The following is a 23795-nucleotide window of genomic DNA, read 5'->3' on the forward strand; positions in this document are numbered from 1 at the left end:
TTTGAAGACAGGAATTCCTAGAGTCTTGTTGTCTTCTGGACCCAGTAGGTGATCCCTAGTGAAAGGTGAAGGATCACTGACTGAATACATAACTGAAGGCTTTTGTACTCAGCGATGACCCACAGCTGAGAGCAAACCAAAAATCTGCTCTTCAGAAATAGGTCTGTATTTCAGGATATGAGCAAGGAAGTTGAATAGTGAGTGAGCTCTCCTGTGGACAGAGGCAATGGGATGGGGAGGTGCACCCTAGCAGTCACAGTCCTGGAAAGGAAGCACAGAGCATGCAAAGCCTCTCTCCTTAACCCTGCTGTAATGACTGTTTGCTTGTGGTAGGGACATTTACCTTCTCATGTGCATAGCAGAGTCACATGACCTTAGTATGACCAATCAGGAGAGTCCTGGTTCGCTAGCCAGTCTGATTGGCCAAGTTCTGGACATGTGACCAATTAGGTCTTGACCAGTAGTTTCAGTTGGTGCGAGGTTGCTGAGACAGTTGGTAACTGACCTGTTATAACTGAGGTTAAGTTTTCACTCTGGGGCTACAGAGGCAGAGTCAGTGTGCTCAGGCATGATTTCAGGAGAGCTGCTCCTGTCTACTCCCCCAGCACCCAGGTACAGCCTAGTTTTCCTAGTCTTGCTGATGATGTGACTCCCTAACCCGCCTTCTCACCTTGTCAGAACCAGTTTGGTTGTGTTGTAGGCACTGACCCTTCCTTCCCACTGCCTGGCTATTGGAGGACTTGGGACTGCAGAATATAGATTCTGAACCTCCCAGGACTCTGTGCAGCACTCCCTGGAGAGTTTGTGGTGGCTGAGACAAAGCAGGCTCCTGCCTAGCACAAGCCCTGTGGACCATCACAGGGAAGCAGAGCCTTGTCCTCATTCATGTCCCCCTTTTATGTCCAGGATCCTCCAACACGAGCACATTATGCATAAAAATGAGAACAAGCACAGGTGTCTTTAGAGACTTGGCTTGTCACATGAAGCGTTATCCTTAGTTCCACCTATTTTCTGGAAACGACACTTTTCATTCTTTGTTTTTGTTTGTTTGTTCGTTTTCGAGAGAGGGTTTACTCTGTGTAGTCCTGGTTGTCCTGGAACTCACTCTGTAGGCTGACCTCAAACTCAGAAATATGCCTGCCCCTGCCTCCCAGGTGCAATCAGATTGACGACATATGCCACCATGCTAGGCTGACACTTTTTATTCTTAAGGCTAGGTCCTTTTTCATCTCGTACACTCTTCACATGATTTTATTTATGGATTTGTGTATTTCAGACTCACCTTATACTCAATATTGAACTGATGTTCATGAACATGAGTTTATAAATGTGTTGTTTATCGTGAAGTATCACAGGCTCTCGTTAAGGTTTGTCACATCTTTTACGTGAAAATATTGGTAATAGTGTTTGGTTTACTCTGGTTTTAATTGTTTTTGTGTGTCTGCACACATGGGAAGGACAGAGGACAAAGTTTGAGGCCAGTTCTCTCATTCCACCATGTGGGCTCCAGAAACAAAACTTGGATCATCTGGTCTGGTCGTAAGCAGCTCTATGCATGGAAGCAGTGAGCTTTCTGTTTGTCTGGGTTTGGTTACAGGGTAATGTTGGCTCTCTGGAACACAGTGGAAAGTGTCCCTTCCCTTTTATTTCATGGAATTATCTTAGGAACATTATTGTTCTTTGAAAGTCTGGTAGAATTAATTTACGAATATGTCAAGCCTTGGGCTACTGTTGATTTTTTTCCAGTTAATATTTTAATTTCATTGCTTGTTATTGATCTATTCAAGCATTTTATATGTATTTTGAAATTTGTCCATTTCTTCCTGTTTCAAAATTGATTGCAGTATAGGTTTCCTATATCTGTTTCAAAGATTTTTAGATATGTTCTAATAGTTGTTTTTTTTTTTCTTTTTCAGATCTACACATTTTTTTTGTGGTGAGTACACTGTTGCTGTCCTCAGACACACCAGAAGAGGGCATCAGATCCCATTGAAAACACACTATAAGTCTGTGTACAGGGTCTAACTATAAGTTTGCTTAAAAAAGATTATCAGTGTTTCTGGGAGAGAAATTATTTCATCAGTAAATATTGTCTAAAATTTTTAAAATGGAAAAAACTCTTTGAAGTTAAACATTAAGAAAATGCTAATTTCAAGCACAGTGATCAAATATTGTCAATAATAATTCCATGATGTTTGTAAAACATGATTTTAATATTTCCAACTGTTAATATTCCACAAATAGAATAATGATTTTAAGATATATTTCATTATGTCTCTCTTTAATTTTTTTTTTTTAGATTTATTTATTTATTATAAATAAGTACACTGTAGCTATCTTCAGACACTCCAGAAGAGGGTGCCAGATCTCGTTACGGATGGTTGTGAGCCACCATGTGGTTGCTGGGACTTGAACTCTGGACCTTCGGAAGAGCAGTCGGGTGCTCTTACCCACTGAGCCATCTCACCAGCCCTCTTTTCATTTCTGATTTTATTAATTTGTATTCTGTCTCTGTGCCCTCTGGTTAGTCTGACTAAGAGTTTATCTATGTTGTTGATTTTTTCAAAGAACCAGCTCCTGGTTTTGTTGATTCTTGTACAGTTCTCTTTGTTTCTTTTTGGTTGATTTCAGCCCTGAGTTTGACTATTTTCTGCCATCGATTCCTTTGGGTGTATTTGCTTCTGTTTGTTCTAGAGCTTTCTGGTGTGTTGTCAAGCTGCTAGTGTAAGCTCTCTCCAGTTTCTTTTATGAGGCACTCAGAGCTTTGAGTTTTCCTCTTAGCAAAGCTTTCATTGTGTCCCATAAGTTTGGGTATGATGTGTCTTCATTTTCTCTGCATTCTAAAAAGATTTTAATTTTTTCTTTATTTCTTCCTTGACCATTTTGTCATTGAGTTGAGTGTTGTTCAGTTTCCATGTGTATGTGTGTTTTCCATTGTTTTTGTTGGTATTTAAGACCAGCCTTAGTGTGGTGATCTGATAGCTTGCATGTTGCCCGCCGCTTTTGTTCCCCCTGCTAAGAACACACTCAGGGCAACCGGAATCTTCTGCGGCACAAGCTTTATTGCTTACCCCATCAGGAGCCAGTGGAGAAGAGATCCAGAGAGGGAGCCAGAGAGAGAGAGATGGCCAGAGAGAGAGAGAGAGATTGATAGAGAGATCCTCTGAATGGCGAAAACCCGTCCCTTTTATGGAGGACTGTCCTCCGCCTCGGACGTGTCGCTCCCTGATTGGCTGCAGCCCATCGGCCGGAGTTGTCGTCACGGGGAAGGCAGAGCACATGGGGTGGGAAACTACCCCAGCGCATGTGCAGATGGTTTGTTTACACAGGTGCCAGTGCCATCAGCGCCATCTTGTAATGGCCAATGTGAGGGCGGCTCCTTACACTTGCATGGGATTATTTCAATCTTCTTGTATATATTGAGGTCTGTTTTGTGATTGATTATATGGTCAATTTAGGAGAAGGTGCCATGTGGCCTAAGAAGAAAGTATATTCTTTTGCTTTAGGATTAAATGGTCTATAAATATCTGTTAGATCCATTTGGTTCATAACTTGTTAGCTTCACTGTGTTTCTGTTTAGTTTGTTTCCATGATCTGTCCATTGCTGAGAGTTGAGTGTTAAAGTCTCCCACTATTACTGTAAGGGGTACAATGTGTGTTTTAAGCTTTAGTAAAGTTTCTTTTATGAATGTGAGTGGCCTTGCATTTGGAGCATAGATGTTAAGAATTGAGAGTTCATCTTGGTAGATTTTTTCTTTGACCAGTATGAAGTGCTCTTCCTTATCTTTTTTGATAACTTTTGGTTGAAAGTTGATTTTATTTGATATTAGAATGGCTACTCCAGCTTGTTTCTTGGAACCATTTGCTTGTAAAATTGTTTTCCAACATTTTACTCTGAGGTCTTGTCTATCTCTGTCACTGAGATGGATTTCCTGTGTGCAGGAAAATGCTGGGTTCTGTTTACATATCCAGTCTGTTATCCTATGTCTTTTTATTGGGGAATTGAGTCCATTGATGTTAAGAGACATTAAGGAAACTTGATTGTCACTTCTTATTTTTGTATTTAGAGGTAGAATTATCGTTCTGTGGCTATCTTCTTTTAAGTTTGTTGAAAGATTGCTTTCTTGCTTTTTTCTAGGGTGTAGTTTCCCTCCTTGTGTTGGTGTTTTCCATCTGTTATCCTTTGTAAGGCCGTATTTAGGGAAAGATATTGTGTAAAATTTGGTTTTATCATGGAACATCTTGTTTTCTCCAGCTATGATAATTGACAGTTTTCCTGGATGTAGTAGCCTGGGCTAGAATTTGTGATTTTTTTTTTTATTTTGTCTGTATGACATCTGCCCAGGATCCTCTAGCTTTCATAGTCTCTGGTGAGAAGTCTGGTATAATTCTGATAGGTCTACCTTTCTATTTTACTTGACCTTTTTCCCTTATTGCTTTTAACATTCTTTCTTTGTTTAGTGCATTTGGTGTTTTGATTATTAGGTGACAGGAGAAATTCCTTTCCTGCCCTAGTCTATTTGGACTTCAGTAGGCTTTTTCTATGTCCATGGGCATCTCTTTCTTTAGGTTAGGGAAGTTTTTTTCTATAATTTTGTTGAAGATTTTTACTGGCCCTTTAAGTTGGGAATCTTCGCTCTGTTTTATACCTAGTATCCTGAGGTTTGGTCTTCTTATTGTGTCTGACTGGAGCCTGTCCTTCCTGTGATCCTGGTTGTCAGAACTACTCAGAGTTCTGCTCTCTCTGGAATCCTGTGATTGTGAAATCCTGTGATTTTGGGATCCTGTGATTGTGAGACCTGGGTGTGTCAGAGCTTCTGGGAATCAAGCTGCCTCTGGGATCCTGCTAGCCTGTGATTCTGCGAACCTGCAATCCTGGGGTTGTTCGAGAGCCTTGGAGTGGAGCTTCCTCTGGGTGTTGTGGGACTGACTGTGGAGTTTATGCTCAAGGTCTGCTCAGGACAGGGATGCAGACCAAAAGGCACCTATGCCACAGGTCAGGTGGAGTTCCTGGGTGCCTAGATCCTGCTGGTCCCAGTAACTTCCAGTGTTTTGTTGTTAGTTTTCTATGACCCAGAAGTGCACTATGGGGCCATCTTACCTATCTCTTATTTTCCTATGTGGTTATTTAGAACAGTAAGGCTTCTTCCAAACATGCTTGTCTTGTTTGTAATACCATGGTTTTCATCTCATTGTTTGCCAGCTTATATTAGGTGGAAATTGTCAAGCAGTTTGCAGGGAAGTGAAGAGAGCAGGCAGTGATCCAGCTGGACCTGGAGGTCAGGCCCACTGATAGTGTGACCCTGTTGGGTCACCTCAGGATCCTCAGTAAAGGCAGCTTTACATGGCTCTGCCACCTCCTCAAAGAGGTGTGGTCTGCTGTCAGGATCTTCTGAAAGGGGTGAGAAAAATGACACAGACAACAGGACTGAAATTGACAAATTAAGCTTCTGGACCATCCAAACATCATGAAGCTGCTTCACATCAGAAAATGCATCTTTATGGTGGTAGAATGTACAGCAGAGGAAGATGTTTTGAGCCACAGAAGGTTGACAGTTTTCAGGAGGAACGGGCTTAGCACATCCACACGCAGATAATGTGTTCATTTTACTATGTCATGAGAACACCTTCGCACACAGGGACATGAAATTGTATGTATATGGCCTGGCCATCAAAGGTCCCTCTGGGCCTCAAGGGTCATAGTGGTATAGTGTGTGGTGAGGTTACACCAGATTCCCAACATATTTTGTGTGGCAGAGAGGGACTCTCTATTGGATCTGATCATAGCACTGTTTTGTCAGGTAGTGTGGGATGGGGTGAGCAACAGGACTTGAACTCCTACAGCCTTACATTAACACCCTATATACATTGTTACTTCAAGTACCTGAAGGACAATTAACATATAGATTTTTGGACATCAGTCCTGGCTAGACAGCAGCTGTTTTGCTGTCTCATATACAATGCCAGGTGCCAGAACCTGTTAGGAGTTCCCCTAACCACACTGCCACCAGATATACAGGGACAGGTATCAGGACTTGCTTGTCATTCCACCCCCTGCCATTAACCAACATATCCTGCTAGATTCACATCTTGCAGGACACCTCCCATCCTGGCATATACCCCAGGTGTAATGCACTGTTAAATAGCACTTGTACTTGTATTCACCAGGAATTACTGTACAACCTCCCAGGTGCCTTGAATACATTCCTAAGTATTGGGCCATGCACTACTTCCCACCAAACACCACACTGACTGCTGGGTATTGAACCATGCTGAACAGGTCACCAACATATGGAGCACATTAGTTCTGTGTATCCGGTCCTGATGCCTGACAAAACCTTATATTGACTGATAGTCCTCAGGCCTTGATGGATACTCCCTGCCACTGTACCATCAGCTCACTGCTATGTCCTGGGCCCTGCTTGACAGCCTCACATTAATGAAGCTCACATGTCTTTCTCGGTGTCAGGACCCTCTTAGACATCAGCCCCAGTTAGCACCTACAACATTAGTTATCAGGCCTTGATGGAGACTCCTGTACTCCTGTCACAGACTATAATCTACTATGTCATAGGCCCTGCTGGATAAACTTAGGACATCAGTCTTGATGGACATGTCCTCAAGAGTCGGTGTGTGTACAATGCCAGCACACTGTCCCCTAGGCCAAGCTGTGTGGTAGTGTCAATGGAAGTTCTAGTAAAGTCATATAGCTATCTCTGTGTGTGGAGTGGTATCCTAAGGGAACAGGTATTTAGGTAGGCCTAGACACCTGAATGCTATGTGGGAAGTTGGCTTTGGGTGTCCATCCTTGCCTGAATGGACATCCTTGCCTGTAAATAGCACTGTGAGTGTGAGCACCCAGCATGGAGTGATAAAAGCAGTGTATTTAGGGCTGTGGGAAAGGGGAAAGGCGAGTGCAGCAGGATCTAGGGCCTAGCAGTTGTCCCTGATAGTGGAGGGGAATTCCTAGAGGGCTTCAAACCTCAGCGTGTGTCATGTGAATGGTGGAGAGTGTCCAGAAGGATCTCAATATGGCACTATATGTGGGGCTTCAGCAGGGGACAAGCTGTAGGGCCTGATAGCTTGCTTGTGTTTTTCAGATAGCAGCAGGGAGTTGGTGTGGTCCAGTAGCATCTGTCATCTGGTATAGTAAGTGGTGTAGCCACACTGGTGTGTTGTCCTTTGAGTCCTGACACCTTAAACATTACATGGGTTCTAGATGAGTGTGTCCAACCCTGCCTGAAAATTATCATTGTATTTGGGGCTGCAGTATGGGAGAGTGGATATTATAAATATTATAAACTTATAGGTAGCAGGCCTTGCTGACACCTCCCTAACAGATACACCATATACACTGGAAGCTATCAACGTCAGCTACATATTCCTGGATGCATACAACCTTCCATAACTCAGGACCTAATGGGCCCTACCCCACATAAACTAATCATTGCAGGGGCTTCTGGCCTTCATTTAGAGCCCTATATATACTGTCATAAAACAGATGCTGCTGGAACCCTCGCCGCACTATTGGGTATTGGGTTTTTTATTTGACCCTGCTGGACCCATTTCCTCAGTGTCCCTATCACTAATAAAGATGCTGCTATGTTTCAGTCTATGCTGCTAAATCCACTGTCCCTCACCCCACATACAATACTAAGTCTTATACCCTGTGAGACCACCCTACCTCACATACATTGCTAGGAATCAGACCCTCCTGTTCCTAACCTCCTGTGTTCACTGCTAAGATTTGGTCTTGTTAGGAATTCAACTACCAAACTCAAGGCACTCTGAAGAATCAGGAGCCCCTCCTCCTGCTACCACTGTGCTGTATAAGTGTCAGGTCCTACTGGACCTACCCAATACACAAAGTGTGGAGGGACAGGACCTAGGGAGGCATGCTCCCCTTTTCCCAGTCATTTCCATCTGCACACATTGCACATTGTCAAGCCATGGTGGACACTGCCCTGCTGTTTTCCAATAGGAACTCCTAGGTATCCAGCCTTTGCCCAGCTGCCCAGCTTGTCCCATGTTCACTAGTATATCAGAGCCTATTGGATTCCCTTGATCCCTGTAGCTAACTCACATCCTGTGCCAGCTCTCAGAGCATACTGGGCATCTCGATGCACACTTCCACCCTCTGCTACTTTACTGTTGTGTTTCTGGAGTCGTTATGCATCTTCTGAGAAGCTTTCCCTCCTTCTTTCATAGTTCCATTCCTAGCAGGATAGGGGAGCAGCAGCAGCATTATATCATAGCTAGCAGCGTTTGTGTTTGTTTGTGTGTGTGTATGTGTGTGTGTTGCCAGGTTTACCCTGCTGGTCCTCCATTGCACAATTATTAGGCTGAACAGTCATGTCTTCTCTTTTCTTCCTGAAGCTGCAACAAAATTCCTGAACAGGATGCGAAAGTGTTTCAGCTGAGCCTTGAGAGATGAACGTACCTTGGCACCTGTCCCCTGGATGGGACAACTTGAGGAAGGACCATCCATATTCCCGTTCCCTACCCCGGACACTGCTAGTGTGCATATGAGGAGTAAGTCCACCACCAACTCTCTATCCCTAAAGGGATTTCACTGTCCTGAAGTAGGCACAACTGTGTAGGCCCAGCAGGTCATGTCACTGATGCAGCAGAAAGGTAGAGAGCAGCATGGCAGATGCCTGCTGTGTGGGCTACACTGATTGTCTAAATGCAAGACAAACACAAAGGGTCCTCCTGGCAGTGAGTGAAAGAGAAACTAAGCAGAGATGAGACAAAAGAGAGGAGGAAGGTTTATTACCTGAAGGGGATGAGGAGAGCATTGGCATCCTATTTGGGAAGCCACATCCTGCTCCAGCATATTAAGCATGGGCCCTTCACTCCATGAGCCTGTGCATATGGGTAGAAGTGTGGGTCTATCCCTGCACATGCTCCCTGCAGGAAGACACTAGTGCCCTTAGCATGCTCAGTATAGGAGTTCACTAAAATCCTAAGCATGCACCCCACTCCTGGGCATATTCAATTTATGTTCATGGAGCACATACCCTAAAAACATAAATGACAGACAAAAGAGAAGACATTACCTTTTAGCAGATTTCACAAGGTGCCTTCCTTGCAGGGTGGCTAAGAATACCACTGACCATGGCTAAGAACACCACAATGGACACTGAGACTGTTGTCAGCCCCTAGGCACAGGGCACACATAGACCCATTTGAAGTTTGAAGTGGTTTCTTATAGACTTCATGTTCAAGTAGTGTTGGGAATCTATGTAAAATTCACTCAGTGTAAGCAGCAGTCACTGATCAAAACACTACAGCATTACATAGTTGCTTGCCCTTTTGGCCTTCTGGCCTCATCTCCTTCCTATAAGCCAGTGGTTTTCAACCTTCCTGACTCTGCAAGATTTTGATACAGTTCCTCATGATGTGGTGACACTTCATGAAATTACTTCATTGCTACCTCCAACCTGTAAATATTATACTGTTATAAAACATTATGTAAATATCTGATATGCAGGATATCTGATCTACAACCTCCAAAGTGGTTATGACCCTCAGGTTGAGAATTATCACTATAAGCATCCCTGGCAGGGATATCAGCTTGGCCCTGAACCCTGTGAGGACCTCATGTCCAATGGTTGAGCACATCTACCTGCCCCAAGGCTCCATTCTCTGTGATGAGCCATCTACACTGCTGAAGTGAAGGCCCAAACCAGGGCCAAAATGGGGCCCAACAATATATATGACATTATATAACAGACTTAATTCATGGTAAAATGTGCTTTCCAGAGAAGGACACCTCTGTCTTTCATGTGCGCACTCTGAGGGAGGCCCAGGATAAGGGTAGAGTGACAGGAGAGGTGTGAGTTCATTCTGCTAGGTCCACTTGTTTTGTTTTGTTTTTTAATTTTTTATTAGATATTTTCTTTATTTACATTTCAAATTTCATCCCCTTTCCTCATTTCCCCTCCGAAAACCTCTCTATTCTAACTCCCCCGCCCCCTCCCGCTCACTAACCCACCCACTCCTCCTTGTCTGTCCTGGCATTCCTGTACACTTGGGCATCAAGCTGTCACAGGATCAAGGGCCTCTCCTCTCATTGATGTCCCACAAGGCAATCCTCTACTACATATATAGCTGGAGCCATGGGTACCCTTTGGTTGGTTGTTTAGTCCCTGGGAGTTCTGGGCATACTGGTTGGTTCATATTGTTGTTTCTCCTATGGGGATGCAAACCCCTTAAGCTCTTTTGGTCCTTTCTCTAGCTCCTCCACTGGGGAACCTGTGCTCAGTCTAATGGATGGCTGTGAGCATTCACTTCTTTGTCAGCGACTGGCAGATCCTCTCAGGAGACAGCTATATCAGGGTCCTGTCACCAAGCACTCGTTGGAATCCACAATAGTGTCTGGGTTTGGTGACTGTATATGGGATGGATCCCCAGTGGGACAGTCTCTGGATGGCCTTTCCTTCAGTTTCAGTTCTATGCTTTGTCTCAGTATCTCCTCCCACTGGTATTTTGATCCCCTTCTAAGAAGGATTGAAGTATCCACACTTTGGTCTTCCTTGTTCTTGAGCTTCATGTGATCTGTGGATTGTATCTTGGGTATTCTGAATTCTGGAGTAATATGCACTTATCAGTGAGTGCATACTGCCATGGACCACCCCAGCTGTGTATGGGGGTCCCTGGGATGTGGATTCTCAAGGCCATGTGGGTAAGGATTAGGTGGTGACAAACAGAAACAAACACAGAGGCAGTTTGAATCTGAGCGTACATTGCAGCTCTTTAGCAGGGAATTTAATATATTAAAAACCATACATTACATCTCTTAGAAACTGTATCCAGTGAAACAATCACAAATACTAAAAAAAAAAAAATCATTTTGAATATTATTGTACAAAAATATCTCTTAGAAACTGTATCCAGTGAAATAATCACAAACAGAACAAGTAACATCATTATTAATTTTAATCATCAAATTATAACAATTCTAAAAGGATGTATTCAGTGGGGGCAGTCATCCAAGGCTAGTGGCATATTTCCAAGAGCAGGTTAAGTAATCTTTAAAGGTCAGTGCTCTTAACCGCTGAGCTAACGCTCCAGCCCTATATGGTCAATTATTATTTAAGATCTATCCCCTGAATTTTATTAATCTTCAATGCATAATTTTGAACTATTTTAATTCTTTCTAATTAAGGCTTTCTTTACCATATACCAAAATCCACCTCTGCTGACACAGGAGTAGCCATGTGAAATTTTATTGTTGGGAAAGTGTTTTTTTTTTATTTTCATTTTATTTTTTCTATTAATTTTTAAAAAACCAGTTCATAGTACAGACAGATATTCTCTCATTTAAATAGAAATCTAGAGTTTAGATTGACAAAGAGTCCAGACACTGAGTCCTGGAACTGCCATAGAAAGGAGGTTTGTAAGAATGATGAGCTTCTAAGTTGGATGCTTTACAACCTAATCATGAATAGTCCAAGAAGAGAAAAGGTATTGGGCAGAATGAGAAGTGATCTATAATAAATGTTAATTATTAGGAGAGCTGTCAGAACCTAACAATATATTTACATTTTAGAAATCTTGCTTACTGTTATGTATAGTGTATGATAGGATATTGAGTGGAATTTATTTTATATTTTTATTAGGTATTTTCTTCATTTACATTTCAAATGCTATCCCAAAAGTCCTCCATACCCCCCCCCACTCCATAACCGACCGACTCCCACTTCTTGTCCCTGGCGTTCCCCTGTACTTGGGCATATAAAGTTGGCAAGACCAAGGGGCCTCGCTTCCCTATGATGGCCGACTAGGCCATTTTCTGCTACATATGCAGCTAGAGACCCGAGCTCTGGGGGTACTGGTTAGTTCATATTGTTGTTCCACCTATAGAGTTGCAGACCCCTTTAGCTCCTTGAGTACTTTTTCTAGCTCCTCCATTGGGGGCCCTGTGTTCCATCCAATAGCTGACTGTGAGCATCCACTTCTGTGTTTGCCAGGCACTGGCATTGCCTCACAAGAGACAGCTACTTCAAGGTCCTTTCAGCAAAATCTTGCTGGTGTATGTAATGGTGTCAGCGTTTGGAGGCTGATTATGGGATGGATCCCCAGGTATGGCAGTTTCTAGATGGTCCAGGCTTTTGTCTCAGCTCCAAACTTTGTCTCTGTAACTCCTTCCATGGGTGTTTTGTTCCCAATTCAAAGAAGGGGCAAAGTGTCCAGACTTTGGTCTTTGTTCTTCTTGAGTTTCATGTGTTTTGCAAATTATTATCTTGAATCTTGGGTATTCTAAGATTCTGGACTAATATCCACTTATCAGTGAGTACATATTATGAGAGTTCTTTTGTGATTGGGTTACCTCACTCAGGATGATGCCCTCCAGGTTCATCCATTTGCCTAGGAATTTCATAAATTCATTGTTTTTAATAGCTGAGTAGTACTTCATTGTATAAATGTACCACATTTTCTGTATCCATTTTTCTGTTGAGGGCCATCTGGGTTCTTTCCAGCTTCTGGCTATTATAAATAAGGCTGCTATGTACATAGTGGAGCATGTGTCCTTCTTACCACTTGGAACATCTTCTGGATATATGCCCAGGAGGAGTGTTGCAGGATCCTCCAGTAGTACTATGTCCAATTTTCTGAGGAACCGCCAGACTGATTTCCAGACTGGTTGCACAAGCGTGCAATCCCACCAACAATGGAGGAGTGTTCCTCTTTCTCCACATCCTCGCCAGCATCTGCTGTCACCTGAATTTTTTATCTTAGCCATTCTGACGAATATTATTTGGGGATTTGATGTTAGAAGGGTGGGTATCTAACAAATCTTGATATATGACAGTGTACGAGAGATGGTGGTCTACCAGGATATCTTATAACTTGAGTATGGGTGAGCTCAGGGCTGTGTGTGTCTTACTGACACATTTACCTAGTCACATATTCTGACCTTGGGAACCCTGGGAACTCAGTGCCAATGATCTTTTAGTGGTTAGGGTCACCCAGGCCATCATGAGATTACCAAGGTTTCTCTGTGACCCACAGAGCAGGAGGCTTTCTGTCTTTGTGGTAAAGACCAAGGGTCCATTCATGACCAAAGTTTCAATTGAGAACATTTTCACAGGAACTAAACTGTGTCTCTATTTGTAATACTGATGTGTCCATTAAATATTTACTTCAAATAATCCTTCATGTGTTTGAAAACAGTATTGTGTGCATATTGCTTTACTATTTGTTAAAGATGAAAACCTTCTTCACACAAGTGAGATGCATACTCTGATTCATTTTTACGTAAATAACGAAATGTTGGATGAATGTTTGACAAGGATCTTTGATACCTACAAGTTTATAGAGGGTGAAGCTATGCTGGTATCCAGTCAGGGTCTGAGGCTGTGCCAGGCAGGGTCTGACACCTGTTAGTATATCCATGGTGGCAGTGAGTGGCAGCTGAGATGTAGGGTTATATAGTAGGATGGCACTTGTGGTAGAAGGGTGTCCAGTAGGGCTTGATACCTTGAATCGGATATAGGTTGTCAGTTGACAGAGTTCTCTAGGAGGCCTGACACCTGTAAGTTTAGAAAGGATGGCAGAAGTGCTAAGTCTAGTTAGTATGGCTTTAAAATAAATATTTTGCTGTCAGTGTTATAAGGACCATGTTCAAGAAAACCTTGCTCCTATCACAGGATGCTGGGTAGTGTCCAATAGGGCAAGGTAACATTGTATGGAGGGTTGATGAAGGTTGTCCAAGAGAGCCCAGTGCATAACAATGTGTATGTGGTGGCAGAGACAGGGGAAGTATCCAGGAGGACCTGATTCCTAGCAGTCGTTTTGTGTGTGTGTGTGTGTGTGTGTGTGTGTGTGTGTGTGTGTGTACTGTTGTCATGTAACCTAATGTGTACCTGAAACATGGCAGAGGACTACCATCATGGGAAAACACATAAGACTAAATGTTGGTTTGGGTTGAAGGAGGGTGAGGACCTGATACCAAGAGGTATGTTTGAATTTGCAGAGTCTAGGGATAGTGAGCCCAGCAAGGCCAGCCAAACACATGTGGCTTTGGCTTCAACAGAGGTGCATATATTACGAAGTCTGCTTCTAACAGTGTTTGTGGGTAAGAGTACTGCATGGCCTGATACCTAGATGTGTATATGTGGCCATAACCCCCATTGTTCAGTTGGGCATGAAGCTTAGTGATCTAGGTGGTGTGCAAGAAGTACATTTGTGTAGAAGGCTCTAATATCCAGCATTGCATTCGAAATGACAGCCTGGAAGTGTTGTCCAACAAAGCCTGATTTCTCAAAATTTTGGTTGGAGGGCAGTACATGGCAGGCCAGCAGTAGTACATGAGAGGCCAGTGTAGTTTGTGTGGCAATGGTGAGGATCTAACACCAATGACCATATGTTTGGTTTGTTAGAGGGCATAGATCACTGGAGCCTAGCACATAGTTGTGTATGTACGGCTCTAGAGTATTGTGCAACCCATTCTTACACTTAGACACTGTGGTGATGGACAGCATGGAGGGGGTGTCAGGCAGGGGATGATTTCCAGCAGGGGTTGTGGTGGTGATGGGGTTTGCTAGAGGGACTGACACCCTGCTGGGTCTTTACTAGAGTAGCATTTCTGTGCACTGAGTGTAGGTTATCTCTGTCCTCCTTACTAGCCTAAGGCATTCTCTGGCTTTAATAAAGAGCTGCAAGCCTATATCTGAGCAGAATACAGAAGGTGAAACTTATGGCATGAGAGTGGAACTGTGGGAAGAAATCTGAGGTGGGAGGGATTTTCCAGCCAGAAATGCAGGAAGTCAGATGTACTGAACATGAGGTTATGAGACATGTGAGAAATGTGAATTAGAATAAATGGGTTAATGAAGTTATACATGCTTGTTGTGGGGTAGCAAGCTAAGCCCCAAGCTACAATAAACAAATATAAGTTTCTGTGTCATTATTCATTACCTAGAGGTTTGAGAGTCCAGTGATAGTTATGCGAAGAAATTCAGGGATTATCAGTGAGTACAGGCTTGGGGGTGACTTCCCACGCATCTGCCGAATGTGTAGAAGACCAGAGGGTCTGATAGCTAGATGCTTATGTGAGGTGTGAGGTGTGTAACAATACTCTATATCCAGCTTTATTTTTTGGATTGCAGGAGGGACAAGCTGAACCTGATATGTTTCATACTCAATGCAGCACATCAATCATTTACTGCTATGTAACAGGCCCTCCTGGATGCCATCAGCCTGGCACTATTTTACTACACTGTAAGAGTCTGTGTCTGTGCCATGGAGGCATGTCAGTATGTGGTACTGATATGGAGGTGTCCATGAGAGTCTGATGAAACACCTGGCTGCTGGCTGCCCCCAGTGGTGTGTGTAATAGGTCCTGATTTCTAATAAATTCTGTGGGTGGGGCGTGTGGATTCTTAGGATAGTATATGCTGCTACAAGATGTCAGGGCATATATGACTGAGATGATTTAGCCTGAATACAAAGCAGGAGTTTTGCAGCTAATGTTCATTAATTGGGAAAGGGGTTTTGTAGGGGCAGTATGGGGTAGTTAGCAATTTTCTCTAGATGATGTTTTTGAAAGTGTGAGCTGTGTTGTGCATTTTTGCAAACACCAGTTTTCAGTGGTGGGGTGAGCTGCATTTCCCTTGCAATCCTTAAACAGCTGGCTTCCTGGACATGTGAGCTCAGTTTATGGAACCTGCTTTCCTGGAGATTCTTTTAAGAATCATCTACCTTGCCAGGAAGTGAAGCCCAGGCTTTTAATCCCAGCACTTGGGAGGCAGAGGAAGGCAGATTTCTGAATTTAAGGCCAGCCTGGTCTACAGAGTGAGTTCCAGGACAGCCAGGGCTATACAGAGAAACCCTGCCTTGAAAAACAAAACAACAAAAAAGAATTATATACCTTCTTTTTTCTCTCAGGAGAGTGGTATGAAGTCAACCTCTGCTTTATTCTCACATTCTATGAGTCAGGACATCAGGAACAAGGAGGTTGGGAGGTGAGAGCTGGCCTGGCTTGAGCATTCTGCCATAGATGGGATTTGGGAAACAGCATTCCTGTGACTTGTTTGCTGACTAGTAACTAAAAAAACCAGGAGGCTCTTTGATAAGTGGTGGGTGCTGTCCTTGGGTGCATTCAGGGAGAGGAGCTTGCAGAGAGGTTGTTTATATGGGAAGCATGAAGGACAGCCACTACACCCTGCTGTCAGCTGCTCTGCTAGATGTGGTGGCCTAAACAGCTGTTGCAGCAGGCTATGCACTCATCCAAATGCTGATTATTCCTGTCTCCAAGTTGGTGTCAAACACTATTCCTATTCCCTGCAAGCCCGAGTTTATTGTAACTGGCATGGGAAGAGGACAGGTCTTCACTTGGCTATCCCTCATCTTCATGAGCAGAGGCCTGGGAAGTCCAGCTGGGAGGCTGCAGTGGAGCCAGGCTGTCAGCCATGCTTGAAGTGTACTAGTGTAGGGATCACCATGTCTCTGGTCACCCTTATCTCATGTCTTCTGGACCTGAAAGCTGGCATATCTCTGTGTAAACCGCAGCTCTCAGCCCTGGGTTGGCAGGGTCTCACTGTCCTGTGCTTGGCATGAGCATCAATGCTCTGGAAGAGGCTGCTCTTCCTTCCTCTGCCATATTTTTCAAAAGCAACCAGGTTCAGGGAAGGGGAAGCACTCACCCAGGGTCTCTTAAATTCCAGGTCTGTATCTAGCCTCCTGTAGCAGACTCATCTCCCTCCTGACTTCCTCATCTGAAAGTGTGGCTGTGGATTCGAATCCAGTCATCTGAGTTGGTGATGCCAGGTGTGCCAGAGATTTGCTTGCCAAGGGACCAGGAGGCTCTGCTCTTACATGTTGCAAAATGCTACTATACAACAGCATCCAGGTGCTATTGCTTGCAGGTTCATGTCTCCTGATGAATCCCAGGCTTTTACATACAAGCAAAGAATTCATATTTCTCTCAACAATTAATTAAGGAGTAGTAGAGGAAGAACCAGGTCTCCTTGTAATCCCACTTCTCAACATAGACACATTTGACACCTATTCTCTGCTATGAAAGAAGGCAGGCTGACACTGTGATGGTCTGGAGATCTCACACTCAGAGTCCCAGGCTATGAGTCAGGCCTGTTAGAGACTCTTTCCTCAGAGTCCACAGACAAAGAGATGCCTGGGTGGGCATGTTATGTAAGTATCTTTCTGTATACCTAAAACCCAGGGCAAGTCTTTTGAAAACAGTCTTTGATTACCTTGTGTGATCCCATGTTTATATGTAGATATAAGAAACACCTGAGGACATAGTGACAGGTCTTGCTGCACTGTTTAGTTCATACATATTAACTCTACAGTGTATGCAGGCCTGAGGGTCAGACAGAAAGTTATGCCAGCCTGAAGGGAGTTCCAAATGCATCCCACAATAGGAACAAAATGTTTATTGCTCCTGACTGAGAAGTGCCATAGAAGCTTGGGATCTTGAATTAGGCAGTGTGTGTGTGTGTGGGGGGGGTGTATGTGCTTGTCCGTGTGTGTGTGTGTGTGTGTGTGTAACACTTTAGGTCCTTCACACCACTATCTCAGGGGACAGTGTGTCTGACATTTTCAATTACCCTGGTGGTGAGACTTTCTGGAGAGCTTTGTTCTGTTCATTTTTTTGATTTCTGTTCGTTTTTGGCGGGGGGCTGGGGGGAAGGGGCTCTAGGGTTGTTTTCAATGGAGGAACAGACTTTTTTGCCGTGAGGTTCTTGTGACACTGTCCTTTATGTTCTCTGAACCCATACGGTGATGGAACAACCTCCCAAAGAGGTGGGCTGAAAGGAGCTACCACTGAGAGGATAAAAGATAAGCATCCACAACAGGCTTGCTAGTGAGGTGGGTCCCTCACCATGCCTTCTCATCTTGTCTGAATCACTTTGGTTGGGTCCTAGGCACTGAGCCTCTCTCCCCACTGTCTGTCTAATGGACACCTTGGGGCTGCAAGAGTCTGGATTCTGAACCTCCCAGAACCCTGTGCAGCACTCCTGGACAGTGTGTAGTGATTGAGACACCCAGACCCCAGGCCAGCACATGCCCTATGGAACACCCTAGAGAAGCAGAACTCTCCCCTCTTTCATGACCTCTTATTTCCAGGCTCTGCCAAACGTGCACATTCTGCATAGGAGAGAAAACACAGCACATTTGTCTTTAGGGACTTGGCTTATCACATGGAGCATTATCCCTACTTCCACCTACTTTCTGTAAAAGGACCAAATGTCATTCTTTTTTTTTTTTCTTGCTTATTCCCTTTAATAGACCAGAGTTAACAGCCATGGCTAATGGGATATCAAACCAATAAAAGGAATGAATGAAACATGTCGACCATTTTTCAAATGAGAACATGTCAGTAAGTGAGCAATTAATATTGTAAAATGCCGTGTTAGAAGGGGCTTTAAATTCTAATTGTTATTCATTCCCAAATACCAACAGTTAAGAAAGCCTCTCCTTTTATTTTTTAATCATGATGGAAAAGGACAAAATGTCACTCTTAAGGCTACACACTTTTTTGTATTGTTTATACTTCACATGATATTAATTTAAAGATCTGTGTATTTAAGACTCATTCCATATTCATGAAGGAAGTGATCTTGATCATGAATCTGATATTTTAAATGTGTGTTAACTATCGTGAAGTATCAAGCCATCTTGTTAGGTTTTCACATTTTACATGGAAATTTTGACATAATATCTGGTTAATGTAGATTTAATTGCATATGTGTGTCTGCACACATGTGAAAATCAGAGGACAAATTGTGAGACAGATCTCTAAATCCACTATTTGGGCTTGAGAAATTAAACTTGGGTCATCAGGTCTGGTGGTAACCAACTCTATCCATTGAAGTTCCACCACCTATTTTCACTTTATCTGATTTTGGTTACAGGGTAACATTGGCTTTCTAAGACACATTGGGAAGTGTCCCTTCCCTTCCATTTTATGGAATTATTTTAAGAACTTTGGTGTTCTTTAAACACCTGGGAGTTTTCATTCAAGAATAATTGTAGTCTTGAGCACTTTGTTGATTTGTATTTGTTTATTAATATTTCTTCATTGCCTTTTACTGATCTATTCAGGCATTTTATATGTAATTGGAAATTTACCCATTTCTCCCTCATTCATAATGGATTGTAGCATAGGTTTCCTATATCTATTCTACAGATTCTGAGATCTCTTATAATGGTTCTTAGAGCCTTATTGTATCTGCTACAGTATTTCTGTATCTATAGTTTTATTCTATATCTTCTCATTTGTTTAGTTGTGGTAATTCTTCCTCAGTTTCACCTGATTTTCCAAGGACAATACATTTTTTTCATTGTTCATTATGGTCTGTTTGGTTAGGTTCTGCTACTGCTTTAGGGTTTTTTTTTGTTTTTGTTGTTGTTGTTGTAGTAGTGTTTTTGTTTTTGTTTTTGTTTTTTTGATGTTATTTTTCTATGACCCTGAAGTGCACCATGGAACCATCTCAACTCCCTCTCACTTTTCTATGTGTGAAATGATAGCAGTAAATCTTGTTTCCTGACCTGTTTTCTTGTGAGAAATATCATGGTATTCATCTCAGTGTCAGCTGGTGTTAGGATGGAAATTGTCAAGCAACATTCAGGCAAATATACAGAGCAGGCCACAATGAAGCTAACATGTAGACCAGGTCCTCCAAAAGTGTGCCCCTTTCAGATCATCTTATCTTCATGACCCTTGACGAAGGCTACTTTCCTGAGTTGTACCATCTCAACAAGGAGGTGTAGGCCACTTTCAGAAGACAGGAAAGGGATAAGAAAAATGACTGCGTGAACCTGACCGAGATAGACATCCAAATATAATGAAGCTGTTCCACATAATCAAAACCAGAAACCATATCTTTATGGTGCTGGAACAGGCTGCCGAGGGAGATCTGGTGAACCACACTGAGAAATAGGCTGTGTACAGGTGGAACAGTCATAGCATGTCCTCGCACAGATGATGTGTTCTGTTCACTAACCAATGAGAACAGCATTGCACACAGCAACATCGCATTGTGTGAATTTGGCCTGGCTATTAAGTGTCCTGTGGAGAGAAGTTCAAGTACTGTGGTGGGATAGTGTGGTATGGTGAGGCCAGGTTACCAGCATATTTTGTGTGGCAGGGAAGAGCTTGCCAGCTGGAACTAACCATAGCTCTCTGTTGGCAGGTGGAGTTGCACATGGTATGCAACAGGGCCTAATAACCCAGAGACTTATGTATGTATTGAGCATGCACCTCCCTCCCTGTTAACACCCTAGCTTAAGACAATTTGCTAGCTTAAGACATGCAGGACACTCAATAGATTTCTAGATATCAATCCTGCCTTGACAGCATCTCTTCTTCTGTGGCATGTACAATGCCTGGTACCAGAACCTGCTAGACAACCCCCTGATGTCAGTGTCACCTGAGATACAGAGATAGGTATCCTGTCCTGCTGGACATTCCTCCTCCTGTAATGACCCACATATCAAGGTAGAGTAAGGTCCTGCTGGACACCTCCTGCCCTGAAATATTAAAAGAAGTAAAAGTTTACCAGTTTAAGTGTCAATAGCATTTCTTCCCCTGGGGAGACTAAATATCTATCCTTCTTCCTCAGCTCCCAGTGACACAGGCAGACAGGATCTACTCTGGGAACCAATGAGTGTATAGGGTTCACTTAAAAAGCTTAGGTTGGTGGTTACCCACAGAGGTGTGGGTGTTTCTCCCTGCAGTGCTGCACCAGAAAAGGTAGTACCCAGTAGTTTGATTTCTTCTATATACATCTATGTAAGTTGGAGGTCCCCTGCCCTAGTCTTCCCTGGGATATACACTTCAGACCCTTGCAAGGCCATGTGCAACTAGGGAGGAGTTGCCTACAACATGAATGGGTGGCAGTAAGGACTTCCTTCCTGGTTTGCACATTCACCTCTTGTATTTGTACACCAATCTCTTAGAGGGAAATAAAGGAAAGGTTTACACACAACACCACACACACACACACTCCACACACAACACACATACACACAAATACACATATCACACAAATATATACTACACATAGATGACAGAGTGCATAGAGGTTCTTCTCTATGTACAAGGGTTTCACTGCAATGCTTATGACCCAGTTACGTCCCAAAGCCCATATCACTCCAGGGAATGGAGTTTCAGTGTGAAGTGGGCTGGAACAGGGATAGCACATGTCCATCCCAATAGCAGATCTTATAGGAAAATTGCAGAGAGGAAAGCTCTGAGAAGTGAGCAAAGTAGCTGGTTAGCTGTTCAATATGCAGCAGTCAGTTGTTTTTCTATATATCAGAGAGAACTCTTAAGTTAATGTTATTTGACCGGGTGTAATAGCACATCTATTTTTACTTTCCAAAGCATTTTTTGTTTTGTTTTATTGGTAAGATTTTCATACAATATTTTATTCATATTCTTTCACTTCCTACTCTTTTTCCCAGAATTCTCCCTCACGACACATTACTGCGAGTGTTGAGAGGTAGGTATTTGTAGATTGGCTGGGAATCTGTTGGCCCCTAAAGACCCAAAGACCCTGAGACTGATATTGATGTCCTGGCACTTGTGACTCTCACCGGATCCCAGACTTACTCTCCATGCAGGAGGTGGCTCTTCTTTCACCTCCACTGTAGTTTGTTTGGCATCTGAATGTGTGACCCTTTCTCCAGAGCCTTCCATTGTCATACACCAGGGGTGATTTCCTGAGTCCACATGGTGCCTGCTGCACTTGATGCCTGCAGCCAATCAGGATGTATCTGAAAGATTTGCTGCTCTTCATTTGTTTAACTGCAGGGTGTGCAGTGATGCAGGAGTAGAACAGATCTGGACCTTGTTAATGTATGGGGTGGAAGCCTTCCTGTAAGGATCCCTACCCAGGAACCAGCAGAGAACCAGTGTCCCCCATGGATTTGGGGGGGAATTCAGAGGTGCTGGGGGTGCTGTGACTTGACTGGGGGAGCTGACATGCCTGGCAATATTGAAAACATAGCATCCAGGGCCACTAATCTGCGAGATTACTTTGCCAACCTGAGAGCTTAACCTGAGAGTCCTGCAGAGTCTGGCTTGGGAGGAGACAAGGAAGTCTTAGAGCAGGGCTGTGGAGACCAGAAAGGGGAGGCAATTTCTAGGGGAGTGCTGGAGGAATGTTTGGAAGTGGGAGGGGAAGAGGGAGGAGCCCCTGGGAACTCAGGCCCTATACTGCCCCTGTGGGCTACAGAAAAGGTGCAGGCCTCCAACTTCTCTTCCTCTTCATCCCAGGGACCTGTCTGGAAGAAGAAGATACTACACCAACACAGGAAATGAAGCAGGATTTCATATCAGAAGCCTCCACAGGAGTTGCAGGTGTGTGACGCACATGTAATCAGACAGACAGATATGCACCCATTTGCACCTAAATTAGGGGAAAGGTGACCTGTGTTCTCATAGTGGGAATCTCTGGAAGGCTTTAGAGCAGCAAAACAGGCTGCTCCTCTGCTTTGATGCATCTTTATGCCCAAGTGGATGGACCCTGGGACTTGAAGCTTGCCTGGAGCTGAGTGCTGCCTAGCCAGGACCCTTCCAGGCCTGGTCAGTGCCCAGGTAATTCCTGCACTTTGAACAAGCCCCTTCCTTTGTGTGAGCCAGGCCTCTAGGGTAGCCTGGATTCCGGCTGGTCTCATGGGACAGCAAGTGCTGGAAGCCTGAAAGGACTTACTGTATGATCCCAGGTCATGCTCTTGATAACATTAGGTACGCTCCTCTGCCCTGAGTGTAGTGTTAGTGCTTTGTGTATGTATAAAGGTCACTGGTACAGAATTCTTATGTCTGGCTTTCCCATCAATCAGCAATTCATGCTTTCTGGAGTTAAAAAGGCTCTTCAGAAATATTATTTCCTGATTGAAGGCTCTGCTTGCTTTCAGAAGTCTGTGATGGACCTGAGGTTTCTCCAGGCTTGTGGTTTAGGCCAAGAGCAAGGGTCACTGGGATGGTGTTAGAGAGAGGATTCTTACAGCCAACAGTCCCATCACTAGAGTTAGTGCTATGTCCTGTGAGGACAGAGGCTTCTTGCCCATGGACACCACGACTGCACACATAGGCTTGAGAAGATGGAAAGCAGGAGAGCCCTGGTCAGAGTGACACATCTTTCAAATGCCATTCGTAGTCACCACACATTGCAGGGATACAGGTTCCGTGTGGCATCTCCAAGGGGTCTTGGGAGGAGGGGGCAAACAATGACTACTGTTTTAGTTAGTGACATCATGGCAAAGCTTATAAAAGAAAACATTTAATTGGAGCCAGCTTACAGTTGAGAGGTTTAGTCCATTATCCTGACAAGAAGCATAGCAGAATTCAGGCAGAAATGGTGCTAGAATGGTACCTGAGAATTCTACATCTGGGTCTGCAGGCAGCAGGAAGGAAGACTGAGTCACTAGGCCTAGCTTGAGCCTATGAGACATCAAAGCCCACCTCCACAGTGACACATTTCCTCTACCAAGGCCACACCTACTCCAACAAGGACATCCCTCCTCTCCCTATGGGCCTTTGGGAGCCATTTTTATTCTAACCACAACTGAGGAGGACAACACTACTTTGTCACCCAGGAAAGCTGAGGGGGTGCCAGGCTCGGGTCCCACAGGCTTCATCATGGAGGACTGGCTTCTTTCCTGGGGATTTCATTTCTCTCCATGAAGCCTACGGCACAGGAAACTAGCACAGCCCGAGCATTCCTGAGCACTCCTTGTGATATGTGAGATGCTGGGCCTTCTTATGCCTCTGAGTACCTATACCTACACCTGCACAAATGTAGAAACTAGCCAGAGGG

General features: G+C 43.8%; 2 long non-coding RNA genes across 2 annotated transcripts in view; both read left to right on the forward strand.

The window, feature by feature from the left end:
- The window catches only part of LOC147000975 (uncharacterized), a 240714-nt gene that overhangs the window by 131490 nt on the left and 85429 nt on the right, over positions 1–23795 (forward strand). The window lies entirely within an intron of this gene.
- Positions 1300–8484, forward strand: LOC147000979 (uncharacterized). The gene is made up of 3 exons (XR_015045368.1): positions 1300–1367; positions 1917–1936; positions 8377–8484. It is a non-coding gene; the product is annotated as an uncharacterized LOC147000979 (long non-coding RNA).

The sequence above is a fragment of the Mus caroli genome, unplaced genomic scaffold (genome assembly GCF_978045245.1).
Source record: "Mus caroli unplaced genomic scaffold, Mus_caroli_1 scaffold_15, whole genome shotgun sequence".
NCBI classification, from domain to species: Eukaryota; Metazoa; Chordata; class Mammalia; order Rodentia; family Muridae; genus Mus; species Mus caroli.